Source organism: Carassius carassius, chromosome 13, assembly GCF_963082965.1.
Source record: "Carassius carassius chromosome 13, fCarCar2.1, whole genome shotgun sequence".
Taxonomy (NCBI): Eukaryota; Metazoa; Chordata; class Actinopteri; order Cypriniformes; family Cyprinidae; genus Carassius; species Carassius carassius.
This window is the reverse complement of record NC_081767.1, coordinates 5,639,490-5,664,394: the sequence shown is the minus strand read 5'-3', so window position 1 is coordinate 5,664,394 and position 24,905 is coordinate 5,639,490. Positions and strand designations below refer to the sequence as shown.

The 24,905-nt window shown below is 37.1% G+C and overlaps 1 protein-coding gene across 3 annotated transcripts in view; it reads right to left on the bottom strand.

Annotated features, from left to right (window-relative positions):
* Positions 1-22,427, bottom strand: part of LOC132155892 (B-cell CLL/lymphoma 9-like protein) — a 54,454-nt gene extending 32,027 nt beyond the window's left edge. For all 3 annotated transcript variants that reach the window (XM_059564650.1, XM_059564651.1, XM_059564652.1), the window contains exon 1: positions 22,048-22,427. The gene's annotated coding sequence lies outside the window, so the exon portion shown is untranslated. The remainder of the gene's footprint in view (positions 1-22,047) is intronic.
* Positions 22,428-24,905: the final 2,478 nt, after the last annotated feature.

The following is a 24,905-nucleotide window of genomic DNA, read 5'->3' as shown; positions in this document are numbered from 1 at the left end:
TTTTTTACACGTTTTTTTTGTTTTGTTTTGCTGTTAAGGGTGGTCTGAATGGCTTTTATGCAATGCTGTGTAGTTGCCAAGGAGTTCTGAGCTATTTTTAAACATTGTTGTGATGTTACTTTAGATGTTAATGGTTTTTACTCATTGTAAATTTGCTAAGGTGTTCAGGGTGTTTATTTATTTATTGTTGTGTGGTTGCTAAGGTGTTCTGGCCCTTTGTATATTACTGTATTTATGTTTGCAGCACAAATGGTACAGGGCAAGTTATGCATTAGTATTTTTTGTTTTTGTTTTTTATAGTTACATTTATTGGTCAAATCGATAACCCTTCCCTGAATTCAGTCAGTTTTTATAATTTTTAGTCTACGCACCTGTAAAATAAGTGTCCTACAATCGAGAAAAAAATAATTACAAAATTTACCTTTAAATTGACATTATGGAGGAGTAACCACACACACAACCTGCTGGACACCAATTAGCCATTAACTAAAAAACACACAGTGTTCATCACTCATTAACTCCAGGAAATTTTCTCATGATAATGTATCGCAACAGCCTTTGTGCTCATCTTCTAGCGTGGACAGGTCAGGTTGATTACGCCAACTACAATCATTAGCATTAGAGGTTGACCAATATGTTTTGTAATGGCTGGTGCCAGTGACAGTGATGATTATACATATAGTCCCTTGTTAAAAAGAAGTCCTTAAAATGAGTGTATAATTTTTAAAATGAATGCAGATAATTGCCACTATATCCAATAAGTAGTAGCCTATAAATATTATTAGTATTTTAACAGTGTAAATATAATCTATAGCTATTTGCACTTAGTGTAAATAGCCTCTATTGCTATTTACACTAAGTGCAAATAGCCGCTGCCTACTTTAAAACAAGTACTTATTATGGAAATAATTTAGTTTAAAAGATCAAACTTCAATCCACTAAAATATTTAGTCAATGTTGCAATAGGTCAGTTGTAATTTCATGGGGTCTTTATTTCTTGTTCATAAAACATTAAAAAGATCCCCTCAAAAGAAAGTGCTCTCTAAAATGAGAATGCCCCTCCCAACCTTACAAAAATTAATTATAGTAAAAGTGTAGTAACCACAGTACTTTGCCATATTGGTTACCAGTTGTATGAGCACAGTTTTACTATGAATACCATGGTTAAATTATGGGTAGTGTAGTAAATCCATAATTAATTTGTGGTCATCGTGGTTTAACTAGAACCATGTTTTCTTTTTTTTTTGGTTGTATTTGTAGTAACTGCAACATCTAGTACTCAACTCAGCTGAGTACTCAAATAGTACACAAACACACACCTCTTAGAACAATGAACTGTGCTTGTGAAAGAGAAAGAGATTAGAAAGAGACAGAGAAAGTGAACCGTGGGAGAAATCAGAAGACAGACAGAGAAAAACAGACAACATCTTAAGAGAATGACCCAGAGAACGCTGTGAAAAGTGTTTTTTTTCAACCGCTTCTTCTGAAAAACTCAACTATTACCACTTGCCACTTTGATCCCATTTACACAGTCCAGTACAAATTGGAAAGAGACTGATCTGAGAAAACAAGAGCTCGAAATGGGAGTTTGTCTGTCATAAATGGCATTTGAATTGAGAACATGAAACTGACATCAGCCTGAGAAACTTTCCAAAGATTAAAGTTTGTGTTTGAAAGAAGCAAAATGAATGTCTGAGATTATTGATTGTTGGGGGGTTGGGTTGGGGGTTGAAGCACATGTTTGATGCTGGCAAAAGAGAGGACAACCAACAAACAAAGCCCAGACAAAATAGTTCACCCAAAAATGAAAATGTGCTGTTAATTTAAATTTACTCACCCTCGGGCCATTCAAGATGAAGGTGACTTTTTTTCTTCAGTGGAACAGTAAAGAAGATTTTTAGCTGAACGCATGGTCTTTGGTGATTCATAAAACGCAACTTGTGCAAGAAACATTAAATTATTTACAACATTATTACCTGGAATCCAGATCCTCATGCAAACGGTCCAAAGTGATATACGTTTCGCGAATGATTCATTCTTTTGAAAGAGTTCTTTTTGGTGAACGAGTTCAGACTGAACCCTCTGAAAGATTTTGATGCTTAAACAGCCCAGATCTACAAGTTGCTAAATCAAAACTCAGTTTCGGGCCTCTGACAGTCACTCCGAAATGAGCCAAAATAATGGCGTATATGATCCTATCCTATGATGCTGGTTCCTGCCAGCTTAACCAGTGCTCCAGTTCCTCCAACAGTCACTGAACCGAGGAAACAGTTCTGTCTCAGAGCAAAGACAGTGAGCCGATGATATGAGCATACGTGAACGAACTAGTGAACTGAACCACTGACACGAACTGTCAGAAAGACATTGAACCACTGACATGAACTGTCAGAAAGACATTTGGTTTCTTGCACAGACTGATCATTTCGCTTCATAAGACCTCAACATTTCGTCAGCAGCCATCTGTATTAATTTTGTGTTCCTTAATGTGCTTTTTTTAATTCTCAAAAACACGCAGCCGCTTTTACGAACCATCAAGGACCACCTTTTTAGTTAAATATCTTTACTTTTCTGCTCAAGAAAAGAAGCCACCTACATATTGGATGGCCTGAGAAATTACATTTTTGGGTGAAAGATCCCCAAATTTGTACCAAGGAATGAGCTAAATTTGACAGATCCTTCCAAAAAGTCATATGTTTGCAAATAAAGCAAATTGTAAACATTTTAAGATGTCATTGCTACAGAGTCACTTGGTAAACGGTTCCCTCCACATAAGTGAAAGAATATGGATGTTAACAGAAACAAGCTAACTGGATTCTGAATAAAACCCTAATGCTAACACTCTTACACATGTAGTTTTGAAATCTAGAAGCAGGTCTCCAAACAGACACGCACACACAACTTACACTGTTGCATATTTTTAGCATGCTGAGGTATATTTATAGCCCCAAATGCCCAAAGGAGAGCAGGAGAAAAGTAATAGGAAAATATCTAGGCCCTCTCCTAAGACACACACACCTCTCACCCTCTTATACTTGCGTAAACACATAAATCTCTCACACACATGCACACAGAGGCGTACTGTAGGCAATACAGGGTCAATACTGTGACCGAAGTGTGTGACAGAGGAGTTAAACGTTAACAACACACACACAGACACACACACACAGTGAAGGCTTTATGACATTGGCCCCGTCTTAACAAACTACATGTGAGTGCGGCGCCAGTGGAAATGTGGGGAGGGGTGAAAGAAGAGAGAGAGATGAAGAATGAAAGGGTCTGATGGCCGTCTCTGTCCCAGGCTGTCCACTTAGACTCAGTCTCTCTGGCAGACCAAATTGTTTGTTTCCAAAACAACAAGCTCTTTGACTTTTGCAAGCTGCAACTTAACTTCGTCAATGTTGCTGGCAGATTTAATTTGGCTGAGAAAATGGTGCGAGATGAGAGCTGTTCTCCAGTCGTATGATTTTTTGAATTTGTATATTATTTGTCGACCTGAAATTATATTTGCAACACAATATGACGCATTTACAAGTGAAATCTAATGTTAAGCAACAACAACAACAACAACAAAAAATGTAGGCCGGGACTTGATTTTAACCATCAGGAACTGATTCGATCATGAAAATGTTATAAAAATTTGCAGTCTTTTGCAAATAATAATAAATTAAAAAAAACTATGTCCTGAAATATACATGTATGAACATGTATAACTGAACATTTTAATAAGACGTACAGCAGGCTAATCAACTAGCAGTATGCTAGTATGCTGAGCAGTTAACTTACAAATCGTAGAAAAAAAATTGTGACAACATATAATTAACGTAATTTGTCATATATAATAGTAAATAACTTTGGTTATATACTATTATATGCAAATGGCATACATGTAATCAGGGACTTTAGTAGTTGTTGAGGCCAACTCGATTCAACAAGGCTATAAACCTTTTTGCCATAAATATGCTAATAAATAGTGTACAGTAAGACCAGGTGTATGTATTATGAGTACACATGCATTATGTACAAACACGGAAATATATTTGGTGCAGAAAAAATTTCCACTCAGAAATTGCTAGAATATTTCAAGTAATTACAAAGTAACAGCAAGTAATATAGTGATCTAAATGTGAAAATTTGAAAAGTAAAAATAATAAAACCGTATTTTTTTACAAAACATACTCCAATAATCTGTTCTAGTTACAACTTTGAAAAATTCTTAATGGTCATGTCTGATCTCATCTCAACTTTAAAAAGGGAAATGAGATGCGCACAAAATTACTAAAATAAAATAAATAAATAAATGAACACTGCAAATAAATAGACAGACAGACAGACAGATAACCATCAAATGTTTTCATGCATTAACAAGGCTGTTGAAAACCAAACAAAATGATGACTTTCTGGTAAATGTCTGTTACAAACTTCTGGCAACTACTTTCCGTAAACAGATTTCGCCAGGGCTGTTACCCACACACTTCTTATAATCAGTGCAAATCAGACATAGGCTAGTCAGTTACTGTGACGAATGTGTATGTACACATACGTAGTCAACTCTCTCCTATTTGTCAAGGAGTTCAAAGGGTCAGCCACACTGTACATTTAATCCCACTCCATCACCTGATGCTCACACCACTGAGCGCTATAAAGGCCAGTTATACACACTCCAGCTGTCAGCCATGCTGAAAGCCCTAATCATTCACCTGCTACCGGCATTTAAAAGCCCATAAGTGTGTCCAAGTCACAAGTGAGCAATCACTGCCACCAATCAGGTCTTTTCACTACTGTACACTCAGCCCAGAAATGGTAATCTGATCTTTAATAAGAAAAACAAATATGATCATTATTATAGCTGACCTATTTTGTACAAAGTTCAGATCAAATTATTTCAGTCTATGATTCGGAGTAAAGAATTGTGGTGAGGAAATTTGCTGTTATGTAAGGTATATAAGGTATAGTTGACCCAAAAATGAAAATCCTGTCACCATTTGCTCACTCTCATGTCTTTCCTAATCTGTACGACTTACTTTTTTCCATTAAAACACCAAAATAAATGTTATTATTTACTGCACACTGGTTGGCATAGTCAGCTGGTTGACACTGATAACAAGAATGTTAGCTTAAGATTAATATTTATTTTTGGACACATTAATATTTTGTTTTTAGATATTCAAGCTAGATATGTGCAAAACATACTTTCAAAAGCTCTGTATTTTTCCTGTAAAATTTCCCTCAAAGGCAAAACAACGTCAAAAGCAAGGCATGCATGCACGCATGCATAAAAAAATAATAAAATATAATATAAAATAAAACAGTGTCAGTCATAGTTGTAGAAGTATCATTCAAACAAGTTTCATCTTGATTTGTTTCAAAAGAATGATCCATTAAAAAATAGGATATACCTACTTCAAAATTTGTCTAGTTTCTTATACAAAGTTATGTTACAGCTTCAGAAGGCTTGAAATATAACACGCAAAGAAACATGTTTGAAATTCTTATGGTACTTTTGCGACATGAAGCTATTAAAAAAAAATGAAATTAAAAATTTCTCTTTTTGTACTATACATAAGGAATAAATGGAAGCAACTGGAAACAATTAAAATAGATAACTGGTACAAAATGAATGAGTATATTATGACACTTTATTTTCTTAAAAAAAAATAAAAAAACAACCTTTCACTTAAACTTTACACATCACTCAGGATTGAGCATTCTAATGGCACCACGGCATAAAATATTGCCCCACACCCAGATTACAACTGATGACTCGGCATTCAACAGAACAGCTACTCATCAGAACGGGAGAAAGACAGAGAGGCATGATTGTTAGAAGACGGGATCGTGTCTTGTTTGAACATGAACCATGCCGAGCCGAAACCCAATTTCCAACACGTCAGCTGAAACCAACATGCTTTCATTCCACGTCTGACTAACACGGCCATTCTCTCACACACAAACGGTGACTAACACTTTCTCACTTTTCTTTCATTTCTTCCCTTCCTCTGCAGCGGGGACTACTTCATACCATCTGAACACCCGCCCCCGACACACACACACTCCCCATCACTCTCTATTTCTGTCTCTGTATGTGTTCCGCTCATTCCCTAATGAAGTGTGTGAAGAGGGAGCCATTAAACATGTTTTAAACCATGTTCAAACCCATTATTCATGCTGCATGTAAGATCGCATTTGACATTTGACTGAGCATCAATTGTGTTTGACAGCTCTATAATTGATACACAAAGGGCTTGCTGAGGAGAGCGTTACAATTACTATTGCTCATTCTCAGGGTTTGATGTTCGTCAAATGCTGAACTCTAAGTATTAAACTTCATAATCATACAGTCTGTTGAGAAGAAAGATTGGACTTGCATTTTTTTGTAAGGGACAAAGAAATTGGCATAGCATATTTAGAAACTAAAATACCATAGAGACTTGAGGGTGGGCCTAAGGTTAATTTCAGTTTGTTTTGTATTTTAATATTAAACTTACTTTAAAAATCAGTTCAGTTACAGTTAGATTTAACAATGGAACGTTAGTTTCAGATTAGTCTTTTTGATTAGTCTAGAGTGAATGAAGGAATGAATGAATCACAAGTTTGGTGAACCACTGACGTTACCAAATTTTCATGTTGCGATAATTGCTGATGTGTTTAGTGTATGCGATAAGAAACGAAAGGAAAATGTTCAGAATTATCGAAAATTAGAACAATATTTGCACTTTGGATCGGCAAAGGAACTTTTATATCCAATCTGTTGCCATTTATTGTTGTGCAAAATCCAATTTCCCAACAAAACAGCCATTGGAAAGGCTTTAGGGCCCAAAGGGGATAAGATTCAACATATTTCAGTGATTTGACAGGAGGGTTGAGTTTTCGCCCAATCCAGGAAGGCTGAAGGCGGGACAAAGTCTTGCTTGGCTGTGCGATTTGCAGGCAGTTTCCAGCCTGTCAGGCACTAATCGAGGGCAGCTTACAGGACTGAGTGCTTGGATTAAACAGTCTATCATCATCTGCAGGTAGGATGTGTTATGTCATGCAGACTAAGATCAGATGTGAAAATGATGAAATTAAATATATTTGATGAATAATAGTCTTTAGTTTCACATACTGGCTGCTTGGATAAAGAGGTATTAGAGGTCAGTAGGTCACAGAAATCTCTTTCCTGCTGAATCATGTTGGAACATTACAGATCGAAACTCTTTTGTGCACGTAGGCCTTAAAATTAATGTTGAATAACTAGCAGATGAGTAAATATGGATAATAATGGAGCTGAACACACCCAGTGGGGCATTTAGTAAAAAAGGGATAGATTGTAGAATCCTGTTTTCATCACAATCGAGGGTTTACCTAGAAACGTCCCACTGTCAGTGTCTGTATCTAGTCATTTTCTCTCTCAGTCTCTCTCTCTGACCAGCTGTGCCCCTTCCATCTTCAGTCAGTCCATTGTTCCTCTGCTGCAACAGGCCGTTTGTTTTTCAGTCGCCTGTTGTCGTGGGAGTGAGCGCAGTGCAGTTTTGAGTAGTACAAAAGGTTACAAGAGTGCAACCTTCATATGAGTAAGACAGCAGCTACAGGGACACGGCAAGACTGCAGATGAAAGCGTGTGACTATCAGAAATGTCGAAATTACCCAGACTGGACCCTTTTCTCCCATCCTCCAGGAGAAGCTTGGTGCAGTTTGGAAATGCTGAGACTTTAGGATGCCAACTGCAGGCTGCATGCATCAAGAAATCGCTCATTCACACTGATCTAATTTTCTTTCTGAATATTTCTCTGTCCGGAGCCTCGCTGATATGTCACAGAATGCCATTTTTTTGCTGAAATGGCATTGAAGATATAGAAGGTTTTTTTTTTACCAATGAATTCCTGTTACTTTTCCAATCATTCATGGTCAAGGATTTAAAAAAGAAAAATATGGGAAGAAAAGTCTGTCACAGTCTTTAGAACCACATTTCTGAATGTGAATAGATGCACGTTAAAATGGTAATTCTCTTGAAACTGTTTTCCTTTTTCTTTTGAAGTAAAGGAGCTTGATGGTCCATAGACATACTCTCAAAAGTCTCTTGCCAATCCAAAAGAACTAAGATCTTTTGACATCACAACCATGAAGTCTCACAAAGAAAAAATCAATACTTTATCAACACCCAGTCAAATTAAAGAAATAGTTCACACAAAAAAAATTGCTAAAAAATTAACTCACCCCAAGACCATCCAAGTTTGTTTCTTCATCAAAACATAGGTGGAGAAATGTATCACTATATATCATTTGCTCACCGATATTGTATCAGAAGTGAATGGGTGCCATCAGAATAAAAGTCAAAACAGCTGATAAAAACATCACAGTAATCCGCACACCATTTCATCAATTAACATCATGCGAAGAGAAAAGCTATACGTATTTAAGAAGCAAATCCATCAAGGCACTAACTTTAAACTGTCGCTTCTGTCTAAAATACCACTTCATAATCTATAATAATGCTTATGCTTCCTGCACTGAAAAAAGTCCATCCACTGTCCTCTCACATCAAAGTCCACTGATTGAGCTGTGACTAATCTGGGCATATTTCTCTGCTGATTCAGATGACAGGACTTCTCACTGGAGGACTCCTATTTTAGGATAACATTTCTTAATGATGGATTTGTTTATTACAAACATGCAGCCTTTTGCGTTACAAGACGTTAATTGACAGTGGTGTGGATTATTGTGATGTTTTTTATCAGCTGTTTGAACTTTAATTCTGATGGCACCCATTCACTCCAGAAGATCTATTGGTGAGCAAGTGATATAGTGCTAAATTTCTCCAAATCTTTCCCAATTAAGAAACAAACTCAACTACATCTTGAATGGCCTGAGAGTGAGCAAATTTTCATTTTCAGGTAAACTATTCCTTTTAAGTATTAGAGAGGAAGAAAGACAGATACTATAAATCTACTCCAGAAAACGGTACTTGCAATACATTTACCAAACACAAAGAGTCACATCTGCATTTGCATACTTGTGTAAAGGATATTTCTGACTTTTGAGGAGACTCAGGAGTGTGTACTGAACATCCGAGACACCCTGCTGAACAACTTTGATAAATAACAATCAACAACAACTCACGACAAATTATAATTGCTTTCAAACTTCTTTTTCGGCGTCAGGTGATTACTTTTCTCAAAAGCCAATTTGGTAATTATCTGTAATTACCGAAAGCTTCTCTTCCAGTTTCTCAGAATCAGTTGGATACATGCGCCACATGCCAGGATATCTGCAAATGCAAACTAATCGTAATCATGTTGTAATAAACATGATTGGCACTTACAAAACATAAAAAAAGAGGAAGGAGATCTAATAGACACTTTAGAGATTAATTTGTATAATTTAGGAAACGTTCTTTGGTGCAGTGCATTGTGGGACTTCGCACAGGTGAAAGCCAAAAAATCAGCCAGTTGGGTTTTAGGCGGGTTGCTGTGGCAACTACGCATGACATGAGTCTTGGCAAATAAAAGCAGCGTGAGAGGAGAGTGAAGAACGCGAGGCCTAAAGCGGCCTGGATGATGATGACACAACAACAAACAGAGAGACAGAGAACGGACGCAGTCAGGGGGAAATTATCTCACAGCCGGGCTTATTTGAAAACACTGCCCATGCCCCTGTGCCAAGAAACAATGCCACAACAAAGTGAAAGAATACTGTTTATTTAAGAGGAAGGGAGGACAGACTGCAGAGGTCTGAACAAGGGAAATAAGGAAGGAGGAGTGAAGCAATCAAAGACAAAGAAGCCAATATAAACACCCTAACAGATCCAGTCTGAGAAACTGTTAAAGGAATAGTTAACATACAATTATTTCATATGCACCTCTTTTATAGCATAGAGTTGCAATATACAGTTGTGGTCGCTATGAACCGTTTCGTATTAAATAGCTGCATGAAGATTCTTAAAGTGCCCCTATTATGGGTAATGAAAGGTTCATATTTTGGTTTTGGGAGTCCCCGACAACAGGTTAACATGCATGCAAGGTGAAAAAACACTTTCATTGTCTTATAATATGCATTTATTTTGACCTTACTTGCTCTTATTTGTAAGTCGCTTTGGATAAAAGCATCTGCTAAATGACAAAATCTAATCTAAATCAATGGCATTTTTCCAAACCCCTCCTTTGCCTGACGCTAATCTGCTGTGATTGGTCCGACTGGTCTCATTTCAATTTCATCATGCCTGTAATGTCTGCTAAAGCAGCCAGTGTTGCTTTGCGCACAGCGTTACAGAGGAAATCACTAATTTAGCGCTCCAAACGTGGCAGCTAGTGGCAAACAATGAATTTTCATAAAGCGAAAAGAGCAACAAGTGGGCGGGCGGTGTGCTGACGTCAATATGAAACGGCTTGCGATTCGTTTTAAAAACAACTCGTTTGAAAGATTCAGAGTCCACTCTTTCTTTTGAGAGACAGTAACTTTATACACTGTGCACTTTCAGATTTAAAACGTTGCAGGATGGTTTTATTGATGTAGAGCCGTGTTGCACACTGCATAAAAGGTCATTTTCAAAAATCCATAATAGGGGCACTTAAAAAAATAAAAAATAAGATTTAGTTTAATTATTCATTAATGCAAATTCTCATTCATAAATTCAAATGAATCACTGTAACCTTTTTGACTAATTAATTGAAAAAGAACTGACAGAAAATACTGCTTCACTCACAAATCTGACATCCCTATGACCTGCAAACAATTTAAGCACACACATTTTAGCATTATTTAGCCAAATAGCGTCAATTGTAGCGTTAACAAAAGTGATCACGTGCATTGTAATGTTCAAAGTAGATGTCATAACAAATGTCAGTAGACCAGGAAGATTTTAAAACTGTGGTTCATTCAAAAATTCATACGACTTTACCTTCATGCTGTGAAAATGCAAACAGACGACGGAAGACAATGAGCGCAAAGCAGAAAGCTACATAAGGCTGTGTAAAGTGTGACATTTTGTGATTTCCTTTTACTAAAGCAAACTGTTCCTGTCCCTGCAGTACATACAGTACAGTATAAACAGACTGTCATGGCCACAGAACAGCAGCGTGCAGTCCCTCTGTGAGCTCTGCAGTCTCTTCCTCTATTTCATTCTCTCTCTGTAAAGACAGGGAAGAGCTCGGCTCACTTTGCACAGGGGTCAAGGGTTGCATCTTTTGGGTTGTATCACTCTGGGCCATCAGCCAACTAGAGCAAGGAAAAAAAAAAGAGCAAATTGCAGCCGCAGTAACAACAGACAGTGTAATGGTGAGAGTGAGACAGAGACGTGGAGGTACAGTCTCTATTCTGTAGATCTAGTGTTCAGCATGAAAGTGAGACATGCAAGTGAAAACTAGATTTGGGCATTTTGTGAAGAAAGTGTGAGTGGTGTTTGTCTGTGCAAAGGTTGCCGCCATAATGCTAGGATGTTCCGGGTGGGGGTCAAAAGAAACATCTGCCAAGTCTCTGATATTTTGGTCTGTAGAAGTTTGTTCCAATCACACACAAAAAAAAAAAGAAGAAGAAGAAAAAGAAGAAAAAGAAAAAGAAAAAATAACATATCTCTCTTTGTGTTCATGATTGTTTTATGGATCTGTCATACCGATCCATATGTATACATATTTTAATAATTGCTTATATATATATATATATATATATATATATATATATATATATATATATATATATATATATATATATTTATACACACACATACACACACACACACACAAGCTAAAATGTATATTTTTACAAATATTATGCATTGTTAATTCATAAATATAATTATGTTTTTTGGACATTTTACAACATAAAAGGTCAAATGATCTATTTTAAGAGAAAGGAGTGGTCCTCTCTATGAAATAATTTCCTGTTTTATGCTCTTTTTTTATTTTCTGCATCATTTCTGCACATTAGTTGTATTACATCATTTCTCCTGGGCAAACCATTGTTTTTTTCAAATGTTTATAATAATTTAACAAGGCTTTTTTATTCATTAAGTTATCAGACAGTTTATGCCTTGAAAATAAATAAATAAATACGCCATTAATAATGTGTTTATCATAAAAGGTGTGTGTTCAAGGCACTAAGAGTTTGAATATAATTTTTAATGTATTTTTGAAATAAATTAATAGATCCGAAGGAGAAAAAAAATTGTCAAATGAAGATTAATCTTTTACTATGTGTTTGTTAAAGTACTACCCTATTTTTTGCATGGCACACACTATTCAATTTAATTAGGCTATCTTTTATAAACATGACTTTAGGAAATAACTTTACTTGTGTGCATTTTGAGACAAAATAATGGTCCTGACATATCTTAAGATCAGTCTGTGCAAGTTTCTTTCAGTTAAAACAGCCCACACATGCATCTTAGTCTGGGACCAGGCTTAAGCCTTGTCTGTGAAACTGGGGGCATGACTTTTAACCACTCCACAATTCTAGATCTTTGTAAATCTAAAATCATCATTACAGGGGAAAGACTACAGTAAATTTTCTCTTATGAGAGAAATTGCATTTAATCATTGGTGCGTAAAGCTAAATATTTAAGTTTTAAATTAAGCCAGTGTACACACACTCTGCCTTCCAGCCAACTGCATCGCTGGAGGAACAAACTAAACAGGAATCTTGTACACACACAGAATAATTTCCATTCCGCCTTAAATGTAGGGCAAAGTTCTAGCTCGATCCAGCCAAAGAGTTTGTCCTAAAGTGTTGACTGTGGAGTGTTCGGAGTCGAACAGCTCGGTGCTGTTGTTTTCAGCATGCTGAAAGCTTCTCAATATCACATTATTCTTTCATAGCTCACCTTAGCGCTGCGACTTGTAACTCATCTGGAAGCTCAGATCACCTAACCAAGATAAGAAGCACTTTGTTCCAAACATTGGATCTTACTGTCCTTCCAACGCACTACAAACGGCCTTTAATAGACCCAAAACACAGATATACAATTGATGAAACATTTCACCTTCCTCTTGCCTGAACTGTGATAAAATGGATTACATTGTTGCCTCGTAAATCCATCGCCATGCAATCATTGTTTTTATGATGAGGTGATACTGAGGTGGTGCATTCATAGTTCTATGACGTAACATACAGTAGTCCTGCGGTGGTTCTTGTTTTTAATATTCCCGATGTGAATATGCCTTCCCTGGATGGCTGTCCGTGTGCGTGAGAGGATGCACTACTCTTCAAACAACATGAAAGCAGATGGTGGCGCAGGGACAAACGCTGTCCCTTAGCAGAGGTGATCTGAAGTGTGGCATCACACGGTTTTAGGTGAGAGGCTACACAGTATGATAGGCTGTGAAATGTTTGCACAGGCCAGCCTGAAGAGGTCTGTTCTGGTTCTACAGCGTTATTGGAATAGGGCACAGGTCGCCAACCTAGACGTGTCTAACCCAGACGCGTGCAGACTTCACAAAACCTGACGTGCCCATTAGAATCAATGGAGCTAAACTTTAGCCCATTCATGGATGGACACCCTATTTATTTAATCAATAAGACTCATGGCTGTTCCAGCTACTAGCTATCTTTCTGGGGGAGATTTTTTTTTTTTTTTTACGAAAATTACTTAAATTGCTATGAATTTATCTATTTTTAAAGCTTCCATCCAAGTCAGATCATGTTTTTATTATTTTGTATTTTTTATGCTAACCACTTATAGCAAGACTATAGGTTTCTCAGGGATACATTCAAGGCTTAAACGGATAGTTCACCCAAAATGTTTAGTTTATTCATTCTCACACCATCCAAGATGCAGATTGTTGTTTATACACCAATTTGGAAAAATTTAGCATTATATTACTTGCTCTCTCCTCTGCACTGAATGGGTGCAGTCAGAATGAGAGTCCAAACAGCTGCTAAAAACATCACAATAATCCACAAGTAATTGGCATGACTTCAGTTCACCAATCAACATCTTGTGAAGTGAAAAGCTACATGTTTTGAAGTGAAAACTTAAAATTTCCAACTCTATATATGACATTAAAGGGTTAGTTCATCCAAAATTGAAAATTATGTCATTAGTGACTCACACGCATGTCGTTCCAAACCCGTGAGACCTCCATTCATCTTCAGAACACAGTTTAAGATATTTTAGATATAGTCCTAGAGCTTTCTGTCCCTCCATTGAAAGTGTATGTACGGTATACTGTTCATGTCCAGAAAGGTAAGAAAAACATCATCAAAGTAGTCGATGTGACATCAGAGGGTCAGTTAGAATTTGTTGAAGCATTGAAAATACATTTTGGTCCAAAAAAAAAAAAAAATTACGACTTTATTCAGCATTTTCTTCTCTTCCGGGTCTGTTGTGAGTGCGTTCACAATGCTGCAGTGATGCCCGTTGCTGACGTGTTTTCTGGTGCGCCTAATAACAAAGATAACACGTCAGCAGTGCCACTGAACGCGCTCACAACTGACCCGGAAGAGAGGACAATGCTGAATAAAGTCGTAATTTCAATGGAGGGACAGAAAGCTCTCACACTAAATCTGAAATATCTTAAACTGTGTTCTAAAGATGAACTTAGTCTTAAAGGTTTGTAACGACACGAGGGTGAGTCATTAATGACATAATTTTCATTTTTGGATGAACTAACCCTTTAATTTGTCCAGTGGAAAAGTTGTCTTGTCTGAATAAAGAGAGAAATATGCGCAGATCAAGTCCAAAACAGCTGTGAACTAATATGTCAGAAATACTTGTGGATTATTGGGATGTTTTTACCAGCTGTCTGGACTCTCATTCTGACGGCACCCATTCACTGCAGAGGTTAGCAAGTGATGTAATGCTAAATTCTCCAAATATGTTTTGATGAAGAAACAAACTCATCTACATTTAACCACTGCTAAAATTATTTATTTATATATAAATTAAATATAATATCTAAATTATACATACAATTTTCATACATAAATTATTATGGACATTTTGTAATGCATTTTGAGATCCAACTTAACTTTTAGTATTCAGTTTTTTAAAAAAATGTTGAGTGACTGAGCTTTCTAAAATTTCTCATATGAGTAATCAAGACAATCAGAGATTTACATCTGCGTCATACTAGTGAAGAGAAGCTTGTCAGATTTACAATATATCTTCCCATCTTTTCAGGGTTTTCCAACACCCCGTCTAGCAGTTGTGGTGCGCAGATGGTATTCTGCTAGTGTCATTCAGTGATCTCACTTCCTGCCCCCCCGTGATTTCCCCATTCATCTCTCACTGTATCTATAAAAAAGATAAGAATCTGAACAGGAGCATTATCAGATAAATGTTCCTTCTAACTAAAATGTGACATCACAATGTAGTCTAGTCTAGTCTATGTTTCCACAGAAGCAGAGGTGAAATGTAGGTTTGAACGTGAGGTCAACTCAGTTCACTCTAACCACACTCAGTTCCACAGTAAACTCAGTGTCCAGGAAGCACGTTTTTCTGCAACACACAAACCAGTACATGAAGCCTTCTAAATTTACACAAATGAGTATCACGCATTTTTTAAGAAACATTTTTGTTTTATATATTATCCAGATATTCAAAGACAACTATAAGTATGGAATTTCGAAGTCGATTCCTCTGAAAAAGTGCAAACACTGTGACTCTGTGCTGCTATCAAAACATTGCTCTGTTTATTTAAGAAGCCCTACTAGCCGGACACAGCAACATTGACTGCATCAATGGTGTGGGCTTGAGTGGACTATCTGCTTGTTTAACCAATGACAGATGGAGGGAGTGCTCAGAAACCTGTTTGCAGAGAGTTTTGAATGGCTGAACAGGAGAGGACATGCGGAAAGCCCTTATATGGAAATGGTCTGGGTGTGTATTATGCTAATTAAGTAACTGTGGACACAGGCTTTCTCATTAAGAACAATCCAGATTTGACAGCTTGTAATGAGAATAAGAATACATTTGCTTGCATACACACTTGTTGTGAATTCATCAGAAATGTACCACGAGAACCATGACTGCTCACATAAAGGCCAACGACACGCTGTATAAGATTGTCCACAATAAATAAGAAAATACTTTTTCTTAAGTCGCTGGGGTATATTTTTTAGCAATAGCCAAAAACACATTGTATGGGTCAAAATTATTCGATTTTTCTTTAATGCCAAAAATCATTAGAATATTAAGTGAAGCTCATATTCCATGAAGTAAATTTCCTACCATAAATATATCAAAACTTAATTTTTGATCAGTATTATGCATTGCTAACAATCCATTTGGAAAAATTTAAAGGCAATTTTTTCAGTATTTAGATTGTTTTGCTGCCTCAGATTCCAGATTTTCTAATAGTTGTATCTCGGCCAAATATTGTCCGATCCTGATAAACCATACATCATTGTGGAAAACTCATTTATTCAGCTATCAGAAGATGTATAACTCTCAATTTTGAAAAATGTACACTTAAGATTGGTTTTGTGGTCCAGGGTCACATATTACAATCAAATAGTACCTTAAATGTATACCTCCGTAACAGTGGTGATCTCTATATTGGGCCTATTTTCTGAATTATATATCTTGGTATTTCTAATAAAATTATATATATATATATATTTATTTATTTTTCAGAATTCGTTTTTTTAACAAGGCTTTTTTTTTGTTTTTGTAGTATGATCAGGACAGTTGTACCACTTTGGCATTTTTTTTTACTTTATGCTCTCAAAAATTACAAAACATTCATTTCAATTAAAAAACCTTAAAAAATATGCATCAGGGAACAAGTATTCAAGTCTTTGTTCGTAGGAACTGTATTTTTCTTCTTGTCCAGGCCCTTGTCATTTCTAGGCTGTACTATGTCAATGCTCTTCTGGCTGGACTTCCTTTACTTGCAATCAACGACTGATCTTCAATGAGCCCAAAAGGGCCCACATCACACCTCTTTTTATCTCACTGCACTGGTTACCGCTTGTGGCTCGCATCAAGTTCAAGGCATTGATGCTTGCATATAAAACAGCCACAGGCTCAGCACCCTCCTAATACCACTCACTCTTACGAATCTACATCCCCTCCAGAAGTCTAAGATCTACAAGTAAGCGACGCCTCGTGGTACCATCACAAAGAGGCACAAAATCACTTTCCAGTAGGGCCGTCACTAACAATTATTTGGTAATCAAGTAGTTGGTCGATTGTTCTGAGGATTAATCGAGTAATCGGATACTTATAATAAATTATTTTGTGGTAATAAGAATAGACCTAAGCGAACAATAGCCTTTAAAATGACTTAAAATACATTTACAATAGCAATGAGGCAATAATTGGTTCAAATAAAGCATCAAAAGCAAGTAATCATATGGTTTTATTGAACAAAACTGGTAAAATAAATAATGTATTATAAACAACAGACTTTTTACACTTTACTGCGCAATCTAATCAAGTTTAATATTGGCAAAACATGTAAATCAAATGTCCACTTAATCTTTAATATTTGGTAATTTCTTTATGAAAGAAATGCAACTACAGCCACTGTAATTTCTTGAGGTCGTCAAAATGTGTAAACTAAGAGCGAGGGATAAAACGTTTATTTTGAAGTGGCAATGAACTTTCGATGAACAGATCTGTTGGAATGGCAAAGTTGCGCACCAATATTAGCGTTATAATGAACACAAACTCACAACAAAACGCAGAGATGCAGTTTGAGACGCTCCACACATGATAACAGTTTGTGTGGAGCAGCATTTACTGTGAACGGTGCTGCTCTGAGATGCATGTATGTAAACTACATGCATGTAATATATGCATCCCATATATTTATTTAACTGAATCACAGCACTTGTGAATTCACAATTCGCATTTCACTTTATTACGGTTTTAAAACGTTATGGTTTAATACAGGGGTGTCAAACTCAATTCCTGCAGGTTCGCAGCCCTGCAGAGTTTAGTTGTAACCCTGCTCCAACACGCAAACCATGTAGTTTTCAAATAAGCTTGAAGGACTTGATTATCAGGATCAGGTGCGTTTAATTAGGGTTGCATCTAAACCCTGCAGGGTTGGGGCCCTTGAGAAACTGAGTTTGGCACTCCTGGTTTAATATATCATGAAGCCTTGGAAGACAGTTTAACAATGCTTTTCATGGATTCTCGTCCGTGGAATATGCCACTTCCGGTATTTTGTGGATTACTCGACATGGGCAAAATGCAATCAAGTACTCAAATGGAATCAAGGAATAGTGACAGCCCTATATTTGCAGAACATTTTCATTTACCATTCCTGGCTGGTGGAATGATCCTCTCACCCCCCTCCGGAATACTGAATCCAATAAATGTAAATGTATTTTTGCATAACAAATTAGATGAAATTGGGGTCATGTAACTGTACAGTTACTTGTAAATGAAGACCGATGTCTTGTCTAAAAGCAAAATTTAGTTGGGTAAACACTTACTAATGCACTATGATGTCTGTATGATACAGTCCCTAAAATGTGGCTATGCAAAGGCTACATGGTAAAGGGTTAGACATGGGATGGCGAATTTTCTAAACAAAACCAGCACATTCGCCACTCACAGCTGAAGCACCATGACCTCAATCTGAGGGTGACGTCACATTTCCGTCATCTCTGTGACATCATAACTGGAGCTTTAACACTAGATATTAATCTAGATCACTTTAAAACCAGATCCCTCGAGCGGTTCGCTCTAAAACACTCGCTGATGTCTACGAGGTGTTGAGCCAATGTGGGCCAGAGCACACTGTGAGCCTTAAGCCTCAAAGACAATTCAGATCAAGTTGCAAACTCTGTGAGCTTCTAAAAATAGCGTGGTAGGATTTCACGCTCACAGCACTAGCTAATGGCCTGTGTGGCCAGTGGGCTAAAGAGCAGCCAAACACTGCCAGAATACACTTCACACATTCTCTCTCTCCACTCACACTGCTGGCTACTACTGATGGTCTGTCGGGTTCTTATGATGGAGGCAAATTTGGGAAAAGACGTGTTTAATTGAAATAGCCAAAACTGTCAGGAGAAACCGCAAGATTATCAGCTCTGTCTGATCTGGGGTCAGCTCATAGTATCACTATCTCTGCCTCTATCACACACACCACTTACTTAATCAGCTTGCGTCACTGGGGCCCTTGAGATCTGACAGGAAAAAGAGAATTAGGGGAACATGGGTAGCACCCTTCAGTGAGGGGCTTGAATGGAATGCAAACTTTTATTAAATTTTTTTTACTCAATACATATTTCTGATTCAGTGGCACACATTATTTCAAATTTAAAAAGAAAAAATAAAATAAAATAAAAAACAACTGCTTTTGAAACAACTAACGTTTTCATGTGATGTCATCAAGCCCCCAGTCTTACAATCAATTCACAATAGATTAAATCAAGGCCTACAGTGCACTTTTCTCATCAAAATGTCTCATATAAATATTTAAAGAAATGTTTTAACCCAAAAGTTTATATTTTTCTGACCGTTTGTTCATGATCTCACACTGTTCCAGTCCTGCATGACTGTCTTCACTCTAAAAAATAAAATAAAGCTCATTGAAAAACCTTTACCATCCATGGAGTCTTCCCATTGGTCCAAAGGTTCTTTATATTGCAAAAAAAAAAAATCTTTAGATTAATAAAATGTCCTTCATACTAAGAAACAAATGGTTATTTTTAGAACGGCTCACTGAAAGGATCTTTGGGGAACCAAAAATTGTTCTTCTATGGTAACACTGAGAGGGCAAAAAACTCTTTTGGAACCTTTATTTTTAGGAATGTTCCTTCCATATAACACAGAAGATATTTTACAAAAGTCCCAGGAACTCTTTTCTATACAATGAAAGTGTATAAGGGTTATATGCCTTATTTTGAGGTTCACAAGTTTAATATATAGCTTATCAATTGTATTGTAAATGAAATTTAGTTGAAATGTAATTGGAATGTACTGTAGTGCACAGGCTATGTTTACAATAGTGCATTTTCATTTTAAAACCCATAACTTTTGCTAAGGTTGCGCCTGTTGTTTACACTACTCTGGCATTTTCGACCATCGAAAACAGAGACTTTCGAAAACGCTGCAGACCCCGTTTTAGTTTGAAAAGTCCAGGCTTGGGTTTCAGTATAAACACAGTTTTGAAAAAGATGGCATGGCTGCACACATTAGCTCTGCGTATCCTTAACCACCTTCATCATAACATCACGCTCGTTGTTGTACCTGCATGAATGGTCACGTGACACGCGCTTTCAGTTGTGTGGTGTGGACGGAGATTGTTTCTGAACTGCAGTGAAAACGCAAGTGTAGACGAGCACTAGTGTAAACAGGGCCTTCATTTCAGTGAAGGGTTTGGAGCTTGACAGGCCCCATCCAGTTCTGCAGAATATCTTGTTTATAATATAAATAATCTTGTTCCAAAGTTGACCATGGTTGAATTATTCCTTCAAGACCATTAGTTGTCATGCCAAGTCACGCTAACAATAAAAAAGCTTGCGGTCAGAATAAATATGACTACTTTCTCCTTTGCAAGGTCATTAGGCTTTTGTAGAGCCTGCAATAAATCAATCACGTGATAATATACTGGGGTTTAATTATGGTACAGTTACACCAAAAGGCATTTGGACCCTTTAAAAACATTTTAATTTCACGCCGTTAGATACAAAATATATAATTATGTGGCACTGGCAAACAAATGATACTTTTCTCTTAAACTAGAACTACACTTTACTAAATAATTTTGTAATTACTTTTCACTGGAAATTAGTCTAACGTCAGTTCCCCTCGAGTTCACACAGGTGTCCAAGCAGAATAACTCCAAAAAATGTCATTTAGATAAATGTAGTTTAGAAACCCATACGGCTTTCTTTCTTCCATGAAACATGTACTGGCAACTCTTTTCAGTGTAATGAATGTGAATTAGAACTAGGACTGTCAAGAGCCATAAAAATATATAATAAATAAAAACGGGTAAAGCTCTCCTTGGCACCTTCACTAGAGAAAATGCATGGTTTGTGAATGAAATGATCTTTTCAATCAATGTGTTGATCCATTTCATAAAACCAGTTCTTATTAAGTCTCATTTGACTTAATGATCCAATCACAGCGTTTAACAGCTCATTGGAGTTAAATTTCAGTCTGTTCCTCACACAAAGCTGTAATATGGCTTTGGAATATCATATGAATCACTTTTTTGATCCGTTGGCCTCCTTTTTGAAGCTTGAAAGCTTTAATCTCCATTCATAGCAACTGCACAAAAAAGCAACAACCTGTACATTAATCTAAAATTCTCCTTTTGTGTTCCACGGAAAAAGCAAGTCATACAGGTTTGGTGTGGAATGAAATGAGTTTAAGTAAATGATGACAAGAGAGAAGCTTCCATTTAACCAAGAACATGTTCCACTAATGTTTGACAAACATGCCGAATGCACTTCCTGTAATGTTTTGCTCACAAACTGTGCTTTTGCTGTCTTTGTTTACAGTAAATGCCTCATGGTTTGATATTTTTTGTGTGATGCAAGGACATTCAAACATTCAAGTGGAGCTGCTTGTACACTGTTCTCATTTGCACGATATTCAAAATTCAAAGAGAAAAACTAATGTCCAGTATGCATGCTCTGACAGGTTGCAGAACACTTTTGTAACAAAACAAACAAAAAAATTGTTTTAAAGACATTATGACGGTATAACTACAGCCTTCGTGACCGTGATGGTGAGCAGCGGCCACATTCACAGTCACATTCTTCAAGTGCCTGCCTCTTTCTGCCAATCAGTCGCGACATTGTAACAGAGCTCGTTTCCCTCAACTTCAAACGATCATCTAAACGGCCTAACTCACTCTTAAACAGAAGCTACAAGTCTTTCCTGTCTTTTCACGGACACATGGAGACGGGCCCGACGTTACTCAGAGCCTATCGTCAGCTCATTAGCATCCATTGCACTGAAGAGAGGCAGTTAGCAGGCGAGGCTAACTCCAGGATCCCTACAGCTGCTGCTGTGACTGTGAGTTCAGCGCCGGAGCGCTCTACACTACAGACGCGCCGCGATACACGCAGCCGACTGATGGTCTGATGCTTCGGCGTTTAGTAAGCGCCGCGCTGTCACGGCATTCAACGCCGAGCTTGTGTGGGTGCGTGTGCGGGGAGCTTTCCTACCCCATTCCGCCGTGTGTCTGCGAGCGGAGGCCGATGTCAAGAGTGACGGCCAGCCGACATCACCCGAGGTGTCCGCCGCCACTGCGCAAGATCCTGCCCGGCTGTGTTAAGCGACCAATGCGATGCCCCGAAGTAAAGCCGCTGGTTAAATATCAGATGCTTCAAAATGTTGTTTGGCTTCGGCTCCGAGCGCAAGACGAGTTCCGGGGAAGACGGCAGATCATGACTCCGCTGTTGGAGACGCTGTCTGCATATTCCAGCCCGTAGTGTAGAGGTAGCAGAAGGCGCTCAGACAGACAGCAGCTCTCGCGCTCATTACTCAACTCACTGTACACACATTTGAGTGACACACACGCTCTCTCTCTCTGTCGCTCGCTCACTCACTCACTCACCCAGAGCTATAAGAGGACTGTTTCCTGCTGTTTCAATGAGCTCCTCTCATATTTGATCATAGTCATACAACATCATCTAATTAGCACACGTTTTTAATTTATAATAATGTAAATTCACAATACCATAGATTTTTAGATATCATTATAAAATGTAGCTATGTTTACAAAGAGCTTTACTGAGAGAAAAAAATATATAGCCTATATAATATATTATATGTAGCCTATATAAAGGAATATTTAGAAGGTGTAATAATAACATAAATATAATACAGTTTATAAAATGCAGACAGCTGACAATTAAGAATTACAATTTTAATGTAAAAATTGTGTGTGCGTGCGTGTGTGTGTGTATTTATTAAACATTAAAATAAAATCACAATAAAATAAAGTAATTCCACAATAGAATATATATATTTACATTTTTATTTTATGGTATTATATAAAAAATTCAGTGCGTAATGCAGCATTCAGTGTAGCAGTGATTATGCCATAATGTAAACAAATTATTACTTTATAATTGTTATATGATCTCACTTACGGCCAGGTTTTGTTTTGTCTACAACACTTTGCCAATCACACCTTTCAAATCACCATGATCATTTATGACAGATAAAATATGGCCTCTTTATGGCCTTACTTTTATTAAAAGAATATGTTTTTAATCTAGAATAACACAGGAGCCATTTATGACTGAATGATTAGAGTATGTTTCTCTGTCGGTTCACTGAAACTTCGAGGAGCACAGTTATGAAATTGTGGTTGGGTGAATGAAGCTCATGTGTGCTGTCTGAGACAGATAACCAGACCTGGACACAGAGGTATCAGATGGATCAAACCTCTTAGATCACTCCTTATCTGACATCTGCCAAGATCAGCGCACTCTCCTCTGTAGGCATGAGACCCTCTGATACATTTGGACCCTCAACACTGGGTGTTCAGCCATCATTTTCACAGGTGAGCACTCCCTCTGGTGGTGCAGGAAACTGTTAAAAGTCCTAAAAGTCCCTTTAGTGAAGCTCTGATGAATGTAGGGGCTTTTTTTTTACTGTTAGGTTGTCAAAGCAGGCAAAGCTTCTAAAACAAACCTAGGATTATGTAAATGTGCATCCCAAAGTGAATTAACCATAGTTTCATATCCGACAGACTTGCACTAAATGCACCAAAAGTTGCACCACCGAGAAATCAACCCCTCTCTAAACTCGAGCGCAAGCTAATCTAATTGTGCTCATACAAATAGCTCCTTTATGAGCTGGTTGTGTTTATATTTTTTTTACCCTGAGGAAACATGTACTTTAATCACATATGCATGATGAAACCTAGAGAAATTCTGGATTCTAATTATGATGTTGAATTTGTGTAGTAAACCCTGCTGAATGGACAAATTTGTTTACAAATGTAAATATATATATATACTGTATAACGTTGCACTGGCAAAAGTGTATTCCTGAAAAGAACTGGGCTCTTTTTCGTTGTCTCCCAGATCTGGTCTTGCGTTACACTCTCAAGTGCCAAGCCTTGAGGAGAAAATGGGAAAGAAAGAGAGATGAATGCTAGAATGACAGTAAGAACCTTTGTAGATATACAAACTTATGTAAAAATCGTTGGATTCAACCCTAATGTTCAGTTTGGCATTCAGTAGACCCTAAAGGCATCTACTAACTTAAAGACACACTTTATAGTGATAGTCTATAGTTGTTGTTTTTTTTGTTTTGTTTTTTTGTTTTTGTGGAACATAGAAGATATTTTGAAGATTGTTGATAAACAACGTTGAATTCAACTGAACAAACAAATTCGGTTCCCTTTGGATTCTATTACATTATATGGAAGTCAGTGGAGAACAAGAATGCATTGGAATGCAGTGATTGGTTGGCAACTGTTGAATTCAATGTTGGTTACCAACATTCTTTAAAAAATCTGTTATGTTATTCTGTTATGTTTTACACAAGAAAGAAAGTCATTCAGGTTTGGAATGATATGCCGGTGAGTAATCGATGTCAGATTTTTCATTTTTGGTTGGACTGTCGCTTTAAAGGTATAGTTCACAGAATTTACATTTACTCACCCTCATATAGTTCTAAATTTGTATGTCCTTTTTTTTTGTACAGAACTTTTTGTGCATGCAATAAAAGTCAAGGATTTTTCTTATAAATCATAGTTTGACAATCGACAGTAGGTAGAAAATAGTTGTGTCTGTTACATACAGTACACTATGCACTATGTACTCAACCATCAAATGTATGTATTTTGGAAGGTTTAGAAGAAGGCTGCAACTGTTGAGTACATGAAGTGCATCCCACACATTTTTGGGGGTAAAATAAGTGCATCATCCGAGTATTTGAAATGCAATTCTTGTTGAAATTTTCATTGTTAAATGAAATACTGCATACAGTATGTTAATTGGGACGCAATGAATGTGTTGCTGAAGTTAACCTGGCCCTAAACAGAAACAATGTTAGGTGTAATGTA